We start from the raw sequence: 12,628 nt of genomic DNA, 5'->3' as shown, positions 1-12,628 counted from the left end.
TGTCCCTGGGGCCCATCCACTCTGCTGTACCTCCTCACGGCCCCCCAGGGACACCTGCCCCACCTCCAGCCCAGCAGAGCCACCTCTCCCTGCCCTGCCCCCGAACACCCTGGGGGCCTGTTCCCCGTTCCTCTCACTGACCACATCCGTCCGCAGTCACCGTGTCCATAGAACTGCCCTCACTTCTCACCAGCTGGTCATAAGGACCCACTGTGGACCCCCTACCTCCACCTCCATCCTCCAGGCTGCTGCAAGGAAGCCTCTGGAAGCATCGGTCCAGATGTGGGCATTGCAGTACAAAGCCCCTTGGTGGGACCTCATGACCAGCCCTCAGAGCCCCTGGCTGTCAGGCTCGACACAGCTCAACCAATCCTCAGTCCCCACACCAACTGACTGCGCACACTTCGGCCACCCCCGACCCAGCCAGGTCCTTGCAGGGCCTCTCCAGCCCATTCAGGGAGAAGCTGCGCAAAGCCCCAACCCACAGTAGGGCATCTGGGTCCCCTGGCCTGGGCTGCATCCCTGTGAGCCACTGACCAGACCTTCAACACGGGCCTGGTGATGGCTGCCCACCTGCTCACCCTCGGGCACCTTGCCCTTTCCTCCTCTCATCCAAATCTCAGACTGGGGCCAGCTCGCCCTGCCACCTCCTCCTGGGGCTGTCCTTGTCCTCGAACCTCTCTGCCAGCTCCTGGGCAGCTATGCTCCCAATGCAAAATCTCAGGGGGCACCCTCTGAGACACAGTGTCCCCTCACTCCACAGGCGACAACATTTCACCTATAACACTGGGCTGATCTGATTCCCTCTGCCTGGGCCAAAACCATCGTCGCTGCAAAGGCCCTCAATCTGTTCTGCCAAAGTGACTTCTGAAGAAGCCCACGCAAGTGAGCGGTCCTGGGGAGCCGAGTACCAGAGCGCCTGCGTTACGGCACCTCCCTAGCACCGAGCATTAATATCGTTCTCAATCCACAGCCATCAGGAGGCACAAAAGAGCATCTTGTCACATTTCTTAGACTGTCAGCCTGGGTTTTAAAAAAATGATGGGTATGACCTGCTCTGCAAGCTCAGGAGAGCCTCTAATGAAAGCAATTCAGAAACGGGAAAAAGTCGAAAGAAAAAAACGTGTATTGAGCAACTATGTTTCTGTAAGTTGTTCGTGTCAGTTGCCCACTTTTTCCTATTGAACCATGACTATTTAGCTTATTGTTGTGGAGGAGCTCTTTATATAGGAAGGGTATCAATGCTTTGTCATGTTCGATGAAGTTCATTCATATGAATTTACTTTTGTGTATGGTGTTTTTTGATACAAATACTACATTTTCCAGGCATTAGATCTGTGGGTCAACTCTTTTATGGCGTCTAACCACCCATTCACCTCCCACACCTGAGGAACATGGAACTACATTTTCTGTTTGCATTCCTCTCCCTCCCCAGACTTGTCCTTTACCTTTAAGCCTTTATCTATCTGGAAATTACTTTGGAGGGTGTATGAGTTTCCTAGGGTTGCTGTAGCAAACCGGGTAGCTTGAAACAACAGAAATTTACTGTCGCACAGTTCTGGTAAAGTCCAAAATCAAAGTGTGGGCAGGGCTGGCCCCCTTGGAGGATCTGAGGGAAAATTTGTCCCAGGCTGCTCCTGGCACCTGGCAGCTGCTGGCCACCCTCAGCCTCCCTCGGCCTGCAGACGTCTCACTCCGCTCTCTGCCTCCACTGTTACGTGGTACCCTTCTCTGTCTCTGTGTCCTCTCCTCTTCTCAGAAAGACATCAGTTATTGGATTCAGGATAAGTTCATCTTGAGGTCTTTAACTAATTCATCTGCAAAGACCTTATTTCCAATCCAGGGCACATTCTGAGGTTCCGGGTGGACACGAACTGGGGGGACACTGGTCAAGCCAGCACAGTGTGGGAGGAGGAGTGAGGACCCAGACGATCCTCTCCGAGAAGACAGCAGTTGTTTCCTGCCCTTTCCTACAGAACCCTTCTCTCCTGGAACCGGGCAGCCTCCTTTCTTTGTTCAATGCTGTATATTAAGTCATCTTACACATGCAGCTCTGTCTCTGGGCTGCTGACGTCTGCGTAGGGCCATGCTGTTTGACTGTCATAGCTTCAGAGGACATTCTTAAACGGTGACATCTCTCTCGGAGGAGCTAGGCGGTTTCCTCTGGCTTCGAAGCACAGTTCCTCATTGCGTCTTAACAGAGTCAAGAGCTGGAAGTCAATCATGCTGTGGCTTAAGGTCCTGGTAACAAATGGATGTGAAACCTGTGCCCCGAGAATCCCCAGACTGTGTCCAGATGAAAGCAAGCAGCTCTGGGGCAGAGGAACTGGGGGCAGCAGGTCTCCTGGGGGGACAGCTTGGCCAAGTAGCAGCTGCAGACTGTGGCCATGTTTTGGGGGTGGCAGGTCCTGAAAACCTGGGTGTCTGTCCTTGATCCAAACCGTCTCTCCAAACATCCCAAGTTAAAAGGCCCATTCTGCCCTCCAACCGAGGCTTACTGAAGCGCACCCCATGTGAACAGGAAGCAAAGCCGGTCCCCAAACGGACAGGCTCTGTCTACCCAGAACTCGTGGGCCTCACCACCAAATGGAAACCAAACTGGCAGAATACAAAATTCCCCGCTGAAAGAGCCAAAAGGTGGGAATGAAATGGCCATCGATGGATGAAGAAGAAACACAGTGTGGTCCATCCATACAGCGAAATATTACTCAGTCATTAAAAGGAATAAAGCCCTGACATACGCTACTCCATGAGTGAACCAAGAAAACCTCACGCTGAGTGAAAAGCCAGACACAAGAGCCCATATAGTGTATGATTCCATTGATATGAAACATCCAGAACAGGCAAATCCATGGACACAGAAAGCAGATTAGTGGTGGCCAGGGGCTGGGGGAGGGGAATTGGGGAGTGCCTGCTCATGGGGACAGGGTTTCCTTTTGGGATGATACAGAACCAGACAGAGGTGATGGTTGCACAACACTGTGAATCTACTCAACGTTACTAATGGCAAATCTTATGTGCATGATAAAAAGAACTCCCGCTGAAGAACCTGACCCACGGAAACTTCAAAGGCTTTGCAGAGGCCAAACTGGTAAATGCTCTGCACGTGGAGAAGACGTGCACCTCAATTCGGGGTCTTTCTCTCATGCTCTCAGAGAAAGGAGGTGCAGGGAAGGGGGAGGCAAACAAAACTGAGGCCCTAGGGTGAGCAGACAAATGTGAAGGAGCCGCTCTCAAGGCCTGTGCACAAAAAAAGCAAGGTTCTGCCTATCAGCTCAGCAAACGATTTGGAATTTACTGGAAAATAAGGCAGACAGGGCCTCCAGAAAATGTAGTGTAGCCACTTGGTTTATATAAGGCCCTAATTTGAAGCCACATGTTTATGGGATGAAATCATTCTCGAGCTGAAAGGAGAAGGCTGGCATCGCAGCAGGACCACTCAGGAAGAGCCGTTTAGAGCTCAGCGCACTTCCACTTTCCATGCACGCCTCCTCGAGCCCTTCGAGGCTTTTTAAGATGAAATGATCGCATGAAGTTATCAGAAAGATGGACACACTGAGAAACAGCTACAAACGACGTGCGTTTCTCAGTCTCAGCAGCTCAGAGCTGGAAGACAACTGAGGGTTTAGATTGGGGTGTGGTGGCCACAAGCTATGGAACATCAGGAGCCCCCAGAAACTGGAAGAGGCAAGGAAGGATCCCCCAGGAGCCTTTGGGGGGGCGCCCCGGCCCTGGTGATGTCTTGATTTTAGACTTCTGGCCTCCAGAACTACGAGACACTACATTTCTGTTGTTAAAACCACTCGGTTTGTGGAACCACTTTACAGCAGCCCCAGGACACGAATCCAGGTGTGTGGGGCAGAAGATGCTGGATGCTCTGAGTGAGGCCGTGATCAGGAGGGGCCACCGCCTTTCTTCTGCTTTACTGAATACCTCAGAGAAGCCCATCCCAAGCACCCTCTCACGGCCATCCTCTTCTTGCCTAAGTCATCCCCCCAGGCCTTCCAGTCTGGCCCAACCGGTCTGAGGCCTGGAGAAAGCCCCTCCTCTGGGCATGCCCAGTCCATCCATCAGCCCTCCAGGTAGATCCTTCTCCCCGAGGGCTACGGCTCCACCCTGTCCCTGTCTGGTCACCAAACGCCCAGCACAGGAGAGTGGGAACGTGGAGACGTCTGACCTTCAGGGAACTTGACAACAGCCCAGCCCACGAGCAGAGAGGCGTTTCCGACAGCGACAGTGCTTCAGAAAGGAAAAGTCCAGGGCCCTGTGAAAGAGCCATGGTTCCCACCCGTGGGCAATTCTGCCCCACCCCAGGGACACTTGGCCAGGCTGGAGACATTTTTGGTCATCATCACTGGGGGAGGGAGGAGGTGCTATTGGCATCTGGTGGGTGGAGGCCAGGGATACTGCTCAACACCCTACAGTTCCCGGAGAATGATCCAGACCCAGACGTCAGCAGCGCCTTGGTGGGGAAGCTGGAGATGGCAACTGACCAGGGCAGCATGGTCATTTTCGACCAACTAGGGGTCAGGGAAGCACTGAGGGGGACAGTTGCTGGGGTCTGTGCAGTGGGAGGGGGCGGATGCTGAGCGTCTGTGGATGGCCGTCCAAGCAAAGGCAGTGAGTGCCAAGGGCAGGGGCGGCCAGGGCTGGCCTCTGAACAAGGGGACCAGTGTGGCCAGCAGGGCCGAGGCTGGAGGGGGAGGGGCTGAGGTCGGGAAGGTCAGATCCCGCAGGGCCTTGAGGATGTGGGACGTGGTTCGGATTTTCATGCAAGTCTGCTGGAGAGTCCTGGCTGGTTGGAGGCAGGGAGCACCAGGACGTGAGTGACATCAGGAAGGGGTGAGGTAGGCCGAGTGTGGGAGGTGGACTATGAGGTGCCGTTCGGCGGCTCCTGCAGGTGTCTAGGGCGGTGGGACCGATGGTGGCTCAAATCAGGCCTGCGGGACACAGGTGGGTTCTGGTGACAGGGGAGGGCAGACCTGAAAGGCCCTGTGGGGGGGTGGGCTCTGGGGCTTTCCTAGGTGACCAGTGGGCTCCTAAAGACATAGAAGGCTGCTGGGGGGGGAGGAGACTCCTTCAGAACACCTCTCCAAATCACACAGTCCACCCGTTGTCAAGCCCAGGTAGAAAGCCACCAGAGAACCTCCTGTGGGCAGAGCCACAGCAACAACACACAAAAGCCCCGCTTGAGACCACAGCCAAGTGGCCCCTGGAGAATACGGGAGCCCCGGGCCGCTTTGGAAGGCGGTTCAGAGCCTTGCAGGCCCGGAGTGGGGCTCTGGGGAGGTCACTGTGCCAGCCCGGTCACAGGGGACAGCGTGGGGCTGCTCCTTGGCCTGAGCACTCAGCAAGGGTCAGCCGCTCTGGTCCATGGGAATGCCCTGACCCCAGGGACATGTCCCCGTGGAACCCCCCATCACAGGCCCCCAAACACCTCGCCTGGGCAGTGGATCCTGCCTCACCAGCTGCAATATGGGATCTGGGTGCCAACAGCTACCAAAATTTTATACTCCTTCCTGGAACCTGGACCAAAGCAGCTGTTCAATACACACTGGCCATGTCTCAGCTACTATCACCTCAAAACCCACCAGCTGCCTTCCACCAAGACCCCCCCCATTCTGGTTCCTCCAACAAGGCGCCCTTTGGCTTGTCCCTCTGAGTGGCCCACCAGGCCCGCTGGTTCTAACTTCAAAATGGCATTGGTTTGTTCTGACAAGACTTTCTCTTTTAACCCATTTACTGAGATAGAATTCACATACCATACAATTCACCTGTTAGCATGGTCACAAAAATGTGCGATTGTCACCATAGTCCATTTTAGAATATTTCCACCACCTCAAAAAGAGACCCCGGACCCTTGAGCCATCACCCTGGGCCCCCAACAAGACCCCCTCATCCATCTCGCTTTCCATTGCTCTGCACCTGCCTCTGTCACCAGCTCCTACCCTGTCCCTCCAATGCTTCTGGCTGCAGCATGGGGTCCTCTCTGACCCCAGGGTTGCCTCCTCCCATCCACCTGTGACCCCAGGCCTTGTGGCTTTCACATGGGCAAGCGCTCCTTCTCCTAGCCAAGAAACCCACGCTCTGCCCAGTTTCTATGAAAGGCCGCGAGGACCTGGCTCTACTTTCAGACGCAACGAGATCTCCCATCACCCAGGTGGCCCACTGCCCAGGGCTTTGCCCTGTCAACTCTTTGTTGATAGCCACCAACCAGCCCCCCTCCCAGCCTCACAGGAGGCAGAGGGTATAAGTGTGTCCCAGCAGGCCACCCACTCGCTTGACACCGGTGTTTCCATCAGCCACGACCACCCTAGAGCTCGGTGTACTCTCACACACTGGTTCTCAGCCAGGCCAGCTCTGGCCCCGGGGGCGTCTGGCAATAACTGGAGACAGTTTTGGTTGTCCCAACTGGAGGAGGGGATGCTACTGGCATCTGGTGGATGGAGGCCAGGGATGCTGCTCAACACCCTACAGTGCACAGGATGGCCCCACCAGAGAATGATCCAACCCCAGATGTCAGCTGTGCTGAGGGGGAGACGTGCTGTGTTAATTTTTTTGGAAAAAAAACCAAACTGATTTAGGTCCTAGCTCACAGTACACACCAGAATAAATTCCCGAAGGGTGAGATGGTATCAACCAGGGTGGTCCCCCAGCATCTGTCTGTGAGTCACCTCCTTTCTCCCTCCGGCTCAGTTTGTATATTTAAATGTGCGCAGCCTCCTAGGCCCTCAGGAGGTCAGACCCTTGTGGGGTAACTGCCCCAGCTGCCCCCGTTCTGACCATTCTCTCTAGTTCCTGACCACTCGTCCCCTAGTTCCTCATCTGCCTCTCCTCCCCTCCCTGCTACACCAAGGGCAGACTCCCTTGGGACCAGCTAAGGGAAAGCAAGCAACTCCCTGAGGGTGTCAGGTCAGCTCCCCTCGTGCACTTTGTTTGCGTCACTGAACCTGCCCCAATAAACAGCATCTCCACGTGACAGCCGAGGACCCTGGTGATCTTCCCAAGCAGTGGCCAGGGGTCCCAGCACGCCTGCCAGGAAATGAAAGGTCCAGGTGTGTCCCAGAGACCTGGGAAGCAAAGTCTCTGACGTCACCCCTCAGTTCCTGGTTCCACGTCCCCAGAATGGGATGCAGAGGCTCTGAGGGATGAGTGGGAAGATCCTGGCAAAGCCTGGAGCGGGCCTGTTGCTGACGTGCTGCTCTGACTTTACTTGAGAGGAAGCAGCGGCCTTGAAGGAGATGACCCACATCAGGGCTCTTGGGCCTTCTTCCTCCGCAGCAAGCTCAACCCGCGCCCGGGCTCCTGTCACAAGCTCGCCCAGTGCCGGGCGTTTCACAGCTCTCACCCAGCTGGCAATCTGACTTCCGTGGGTGTGACTCCTGGCTGGACATCTGCCTCTGGGCAAGGAGATGAGGGCTACTTCTGCTCCCTCAGTATCCCTGAGAGCCAACTCTGCACCTGGCTCATTAACACTTTGTACTGAACAATTTTCAGATCTTTCAGAAACTTCTTACGTCCAATGACCTCTGGTGGCAGCTGGTTTGAAGTCACTTTGGTCCAATAACGGAGTTGCTTTTGGATCCCCTGCCCTGACCATGGCAATACTGAGGACAGAGACCCCTGGTTATAAAACTTGGCCAGTCCCCCAGTGGGCACACCTGGCCTCCCACGCCTTGCCCTAAACACACCCCTTGTAAAGTCCCACGAGATCCGTTCCTCCCCAAGCCAGGTCTGCGCCTCTCTACAGTCACCCCGAGTGTAAGGACATGTGTGAGATCCAGAAAATTCCCTAACAGGGCACTTCCGAAGTTGACATGGCCAACCTGCCCATCTCCCCTAAAATGTTTATTTAAATGAGGGAGATGAAACAAAATGAACTTACTCTCTATTGACATGACTATTCAACCAAAATTCTTTTATAAAATATAAACAAAATTTGTCCCTTTCCAGTGCTATGGGCTGAACTGTACCCCCCTCCCCCCAATTCGTTATGTTGAAGTTCTAACCCCCAGGCCCTCGGAATGTGACTGTATTAGGAGACGGGGCCTTGAAGGAGGTGATTAAGTTACAGTGAGGTCGTTAGGGTGGGCCCTGATCCAGTAGGACTGGTGTCTTTAGAAGAAACGGGGACATGGATCCACAGAGGGAAGACAACGTGAAGACCCAGGGACAAGATGGTCAGCTATACGCCAAGGAGAGAGACCTGAATGGATCCTTCCCTCGTGGCCTCCAGAAGGAACCAACCCTGCCCACCCCTTGATCTTGGGCTTCTGGCCTCCAGATCCACGAGACAATGTATTTCTGTTGCTTACGCTGCCCCGTCTGCAGCACTTTGTAAGAGCAGGCCCGGGAAACTTGTTTAGCTGGCAGCAACAGTAAGGAGACGCTTGTAGCTGGGTTCCCTCTCGTGCACACGAGCCCGTCAAGTAGGGCAGAGATGGGATGTAAATGAATGAGTCAGACCCGGACAGCTTATTCACTGCTCCGACTAACCCACAGGCTGAACTCCTGAATCACTACGTTATTTATCATCAGGCTCAGAAAGTTTCGACGAGGAAATGAGTAGACCCCCAAACTCATCGGCTGCGTTTTTGAGACATGCCTAACCTCCGAGGCCCTTTCTGGGCCAAACTGAGAACTGAAGAGGCAAAGTGATGGGGCTCCGGGCTGGGGGCAGGCGGCTCGTCGGGGCCGGCAGTGCTCAGACAGAGCCCTTTGTTCTGCCACTCTGTCCGTCCGGGACAACGGCAGAGAGAAGGGCCTGTCTTGCTCTGTGGGGAGGCCGAGCAGGGGCTGCCTGGCACAGTTGGTTGGGGATGCTGGGCATACAAAGGGCTGGTGGAGGGAGACCGGGGGAGGGCAGTGTCCAGAAGGGGTTGGAGGGCCCCAGAACGTGCCGTGCCATTTCCTCCCATGGACTTAAAGCAGCAATGTCATGGTCGGTGGACAAGCAGAGAAGGATGCACAAAGAGCAGAAGTGAGACAGGCTGTGCTTGAGGATGGACCGGCGTCTAGAGCCAAGAGGGCAAATGGGAGAAGATAATGAGGCTTCAAGAGCGATGCTGATCCGGGGCCATCCCCAAAGTAGCTCTTGAAAAGAGAATCTAATATTGCTGATCTCGGAAGAAAAGCAACAATGTGTCCTGCAGAAATCCAGGTCAGTCATAAGACAAAGAAGAGAAAGACAATGGCATCCGCTGCCCCCGCGAGTGAAGACGGCCGGCTCACCCCCTGTTCTCCTCGGCCGTCCCTCCTCAGGGCGCGCTGCCTAACTCCCCCTCGGTCTGTTCTCAACAGTGCCTCCTCTTTATCGGGACTTCTGATTAAGAACTGACCCGATGGCAGAATTCCGTTGCTGGCCTCCTTCCCCATGCCTGCCCTTGGCAGCAGTTCTCTGAGAGCTCAGCAAACACTAATGACCACTGAGACAACGGTGGGCCCAGGAGAGGAATCAGCTTCTACTACAGAGCAGCAGTTCTTGCTGGGGCGATTCTCCCCCCCAGGACACACATAGCCACATCTGGAACATTTTCAGTTGTCACAACTTCGGGTGGGTGTGTACTACTGGCATCGGGTGAGTGGAGGCCAGTGATGCTGCTCGACATCCTATAATGCATGGGACGGCCCCCCCCAGCAGCAAATGACCTGGCCTGAATATCAATGGTGCTGCAGTTGAAAAACTGCTCTAGCAATTTGGTCCTCACCAATCTGAGGTTACCAACGACCCTCTATGTTTCTACAAAGCCCAGAGAGCCCTCTCTGAAGCCATCACCTCCCTGGGCCTTAGTTTCTGTACGGGGGAAAGAGAGAGGAACCAGGCCCCGCCACTGCTGGTTGCCAGAATAAAAGAACTGGGTATAAAAGCGTCCATTGCTTTTTAAGACGCTCAGTGAAGGGCAGAGCTACACGGGGATCTGCTGGTACAATTCCCTCTTCCTGGCCTGGCTTAATACCTCCGTATCCTTCAAGGCTTGGCTGGGCACAGCCACCTCTTCCAAGGAAACTGGATGGAATCTCCCTTGCCCCAAAGCTTGCACTAGTCGTCCTTGATTCTGTTCCCACAACTTCTTGCACCACCTCTGTTGCTACACTGACTGCCCACTCTCAACTCCATTATTCCCATGAGGGAGGGCACTAGAATGTCCCTCCTCCAGGGCACCAGGGCTCATCTCTGTCCCCAGGACCCAGACTCCAGTGCCTGGCACGATCAGCCCTTGCTTAACTGAACTCTGAGCCCACCCAAGACACATGACTTTGTGGAGACGAGAAAGGGAGGCAGCAAGTTAATATGCCCCCACTGGAGACAGGAAACAGATCCCACAGCCAAACAGAAAGGGGAGATTCCCAAGCCCCCATCCGCTTCCTTGAGTCACAGGTCTGGACCTGAGGGAGGGTCTCACCCAGGAACCTCCAACCAGAAGGATGCAGCTGAAGCTTTGGGAACAGGTGCAATGTGCAAAAGCACATTTGGCACCAGATTTCTACCTGGAAGATAAGGGAGCAGCAAAAAACCCATTTTCAGATAGAAACTGTAGAATGGAAAGCTGAACAAAAGTGGGATCATGGCAGGGGGCTGCATGAAACCCGAGGGGGCTGTGTGCCAGAGACGTGAAGATTATCAAGAGGGGTTGGGTTTCAAAGTTGAGAAACTCTGACTGAGGCCAACCCCTTCATTTTGCAGGTGAAGAAACTTCACAGAGACTTCACAGAGGTCAGACCCCCAATACAGGACCCTCTGTGAGAGCCCGCCTGGCTGCGCTCTCGGTGCAGGAAGGAGGCAACAGCCAGGGCCACGCAACCAGGAGATTCCAGTCCTGTTCAAGGAAAGGAGTCCTGGCCAGGGAAAGCCCACACTCAATGTCCGCAGGACTCGTGACTTTGGGCTCTAATCCTGTGTCCCAAAGCAAGAGAGGCAGAGAACCATTTTCCATAGGAGTCAGAACATTCTGGAAGTGAAGGAGGTGGTTATCTGTGTGGCCCTCTTTCCATTCAAGCTATCCAGATTCATCTCCTGAACGAGCTATAAACTTAGGTTCCCCAGTCCTTCTGGCAGATCCCAGACAAGGATCCCCACAGCTGGGAATGAAGAGAAATTAACGCTGATCAAAAGTGCCCAGGGCAGACTCTTGCTAGAACTGGGCCCACCAGGTGGTGAAACAACTTTCCAGCTGCCATGTCACCTCCTACTGCTCCTGGATGCCTTAAAAGTCTGGGGACCCCAAGACTAGAACACACCTCAGGAAGGTGGAAGCTGGGACCCAACTGCAAGGCACAATGTCACCATGAGACTCCACTTCAGACAAAGAGGTGCCTGAGAGGTTTCCCCTTAAAGACTCCTGACGTAAAGAGCGCCCGAGAGAGAAGGGAAGGCACGCCGTGGGCTGCTGCGTCTCTCCCAGGCTGAGCTCACAGCTGCCAGGGGACAGATTTCCTGTATGTCGTCGTTTTTACCCATTTATGTCCAAGGATGCAACTCCAAGGAGGTGGTGACAGCCTAGCACACTTGGGTGCATGCACACCCACTCCCTCCCCTCTGAAACCCAGTTCCGGCCCCACTGGGGGCCCAGAGCCTCCTTCCTCGCTCCCTGGATCCCCGGGACTCCAGTCAGCCCTGTCTTAGGAAGAGAGTGGTGTGGTTCTCAAGTCCCCAATACCAGCCCAGAAGGTGCTGGGACTCGCCGCAGGGCAGCGGTTGGGGGTGAAGTCAGGAAGAAGATGAATCAAGAGGGGAAGGGGGTCCCCAAATCTCCATGGGCTGCACCCCAAGGTCGGTAGGGAGCCACTCAAGTCCTTTCCTTCTCTCTCTTCCTCCCCAGGCCCTCCCTGGACCGGCTCTCAGTTCTTGCCATGGTTTCTACGCTCTCTTCCCTCCTCCTACCCCTCATTTCCTCCCTTTCCAATTGGGCCGGTCACCACGCCAGTGGGTTCGGAACCTCTCGCATTTATCGAGCACTCACTGACTCCCAGGCGCCGCCCTCCCTCAGGCACCATTCTTCTTCCCCTTCACCCGTCGGCAGACGCCCCCAGGCCGTCCCCTTTTCCCCAATCGCTCCCTGGCTGTCCCCCCACCGGCCTTGCCCCTCTCCCCCAGCCTGGGCCTCTCACCCCGCCTCCTTGCTTCTCCCCCTCCCAGCCCCGTTTCCTGCGACCCCCCAACTACCACTTAAGCCACGTCCTCTTCAGAGAAGCTGCTCAAAGCCACAAGACCTGCCCCCCCACCCGTCCGCAAACTCCCTCACCAGGCCATCCCATCAACTTTCCTCTCCTTCGCTCTGCTCCCGCCGCGGCTCCGGCGATCCGTGCACGACCCCCAAGCTCGTTCCCGCCCTTTCGACCCCTGCCTTCGCGCCCCCCTCAGTACCCCTCAGCTCCGTCCCTCTACAAGGCAGCCCGCCAACGCGAGCTTCGAGACCGAGCCCCCAACCCGCGGCCGCTTGGCACTCACCTGGGCCTCGGCCGCCGCGCGCCGCCGGTCCCGGGCCGGCTCGCAGCCCGGCCGCCCGCCCGCCGTTCGTCCACCCGCTCCGCCCCACCTCGCCCGCCGCTCCCCCGCGCGCTCCCGCTTCCGGGTTCCGGAGGGGCGGGGACGGGGGCGTGACGCCAGCACGCCATGGGGGCGGAGCGC

General features: G+C 55.7%; 1 protein-coding gene across 20 annotated transcripts in view; it reads right to left on the bottom strand.

Annotated features, from left to right (window-relative positions):
• The window catches only part of MYO9B (myosin IXB), an 84,902-nt gene extending 72,322 nt beyond the window's left edge, over window positions 1–12,580 (bottom strand). For all 20 annotated transcript variants that reach the window (XM_070246639.1, XM_070246626.1, XM_070246638.1 and 17 more), the window contains exon 1: window positions 12,449–12,580. The gene's annotated coding sequence lies outside the window, so the exon portion shown is untranslated. The remainder of the gene's footprint in view (window positions 1–12,448) is intronic.
• Between the last annotated feature and the right edge of the window lie 48 nt (window positions 12,581–12,628).

The sequence above is a fragment of the Equus caballus genome, chromosome 21, assembly GCF_041296265.1.
Source record: "Equus caballus isolate H_3958 breed thoroughbred chromosome 21, TB-T2T, whole genome shotgun sequence".
Classification (NCBI taxonomy): domain Eukaryota; kingdom Metazoa; phylum Chordata; class Mammalia; order Perissodactyla; family Equidae; genus Equus; species Equus caballus.
This window is presented reverse-complemented; position numbering and strand designations above follow the sequence as displayed.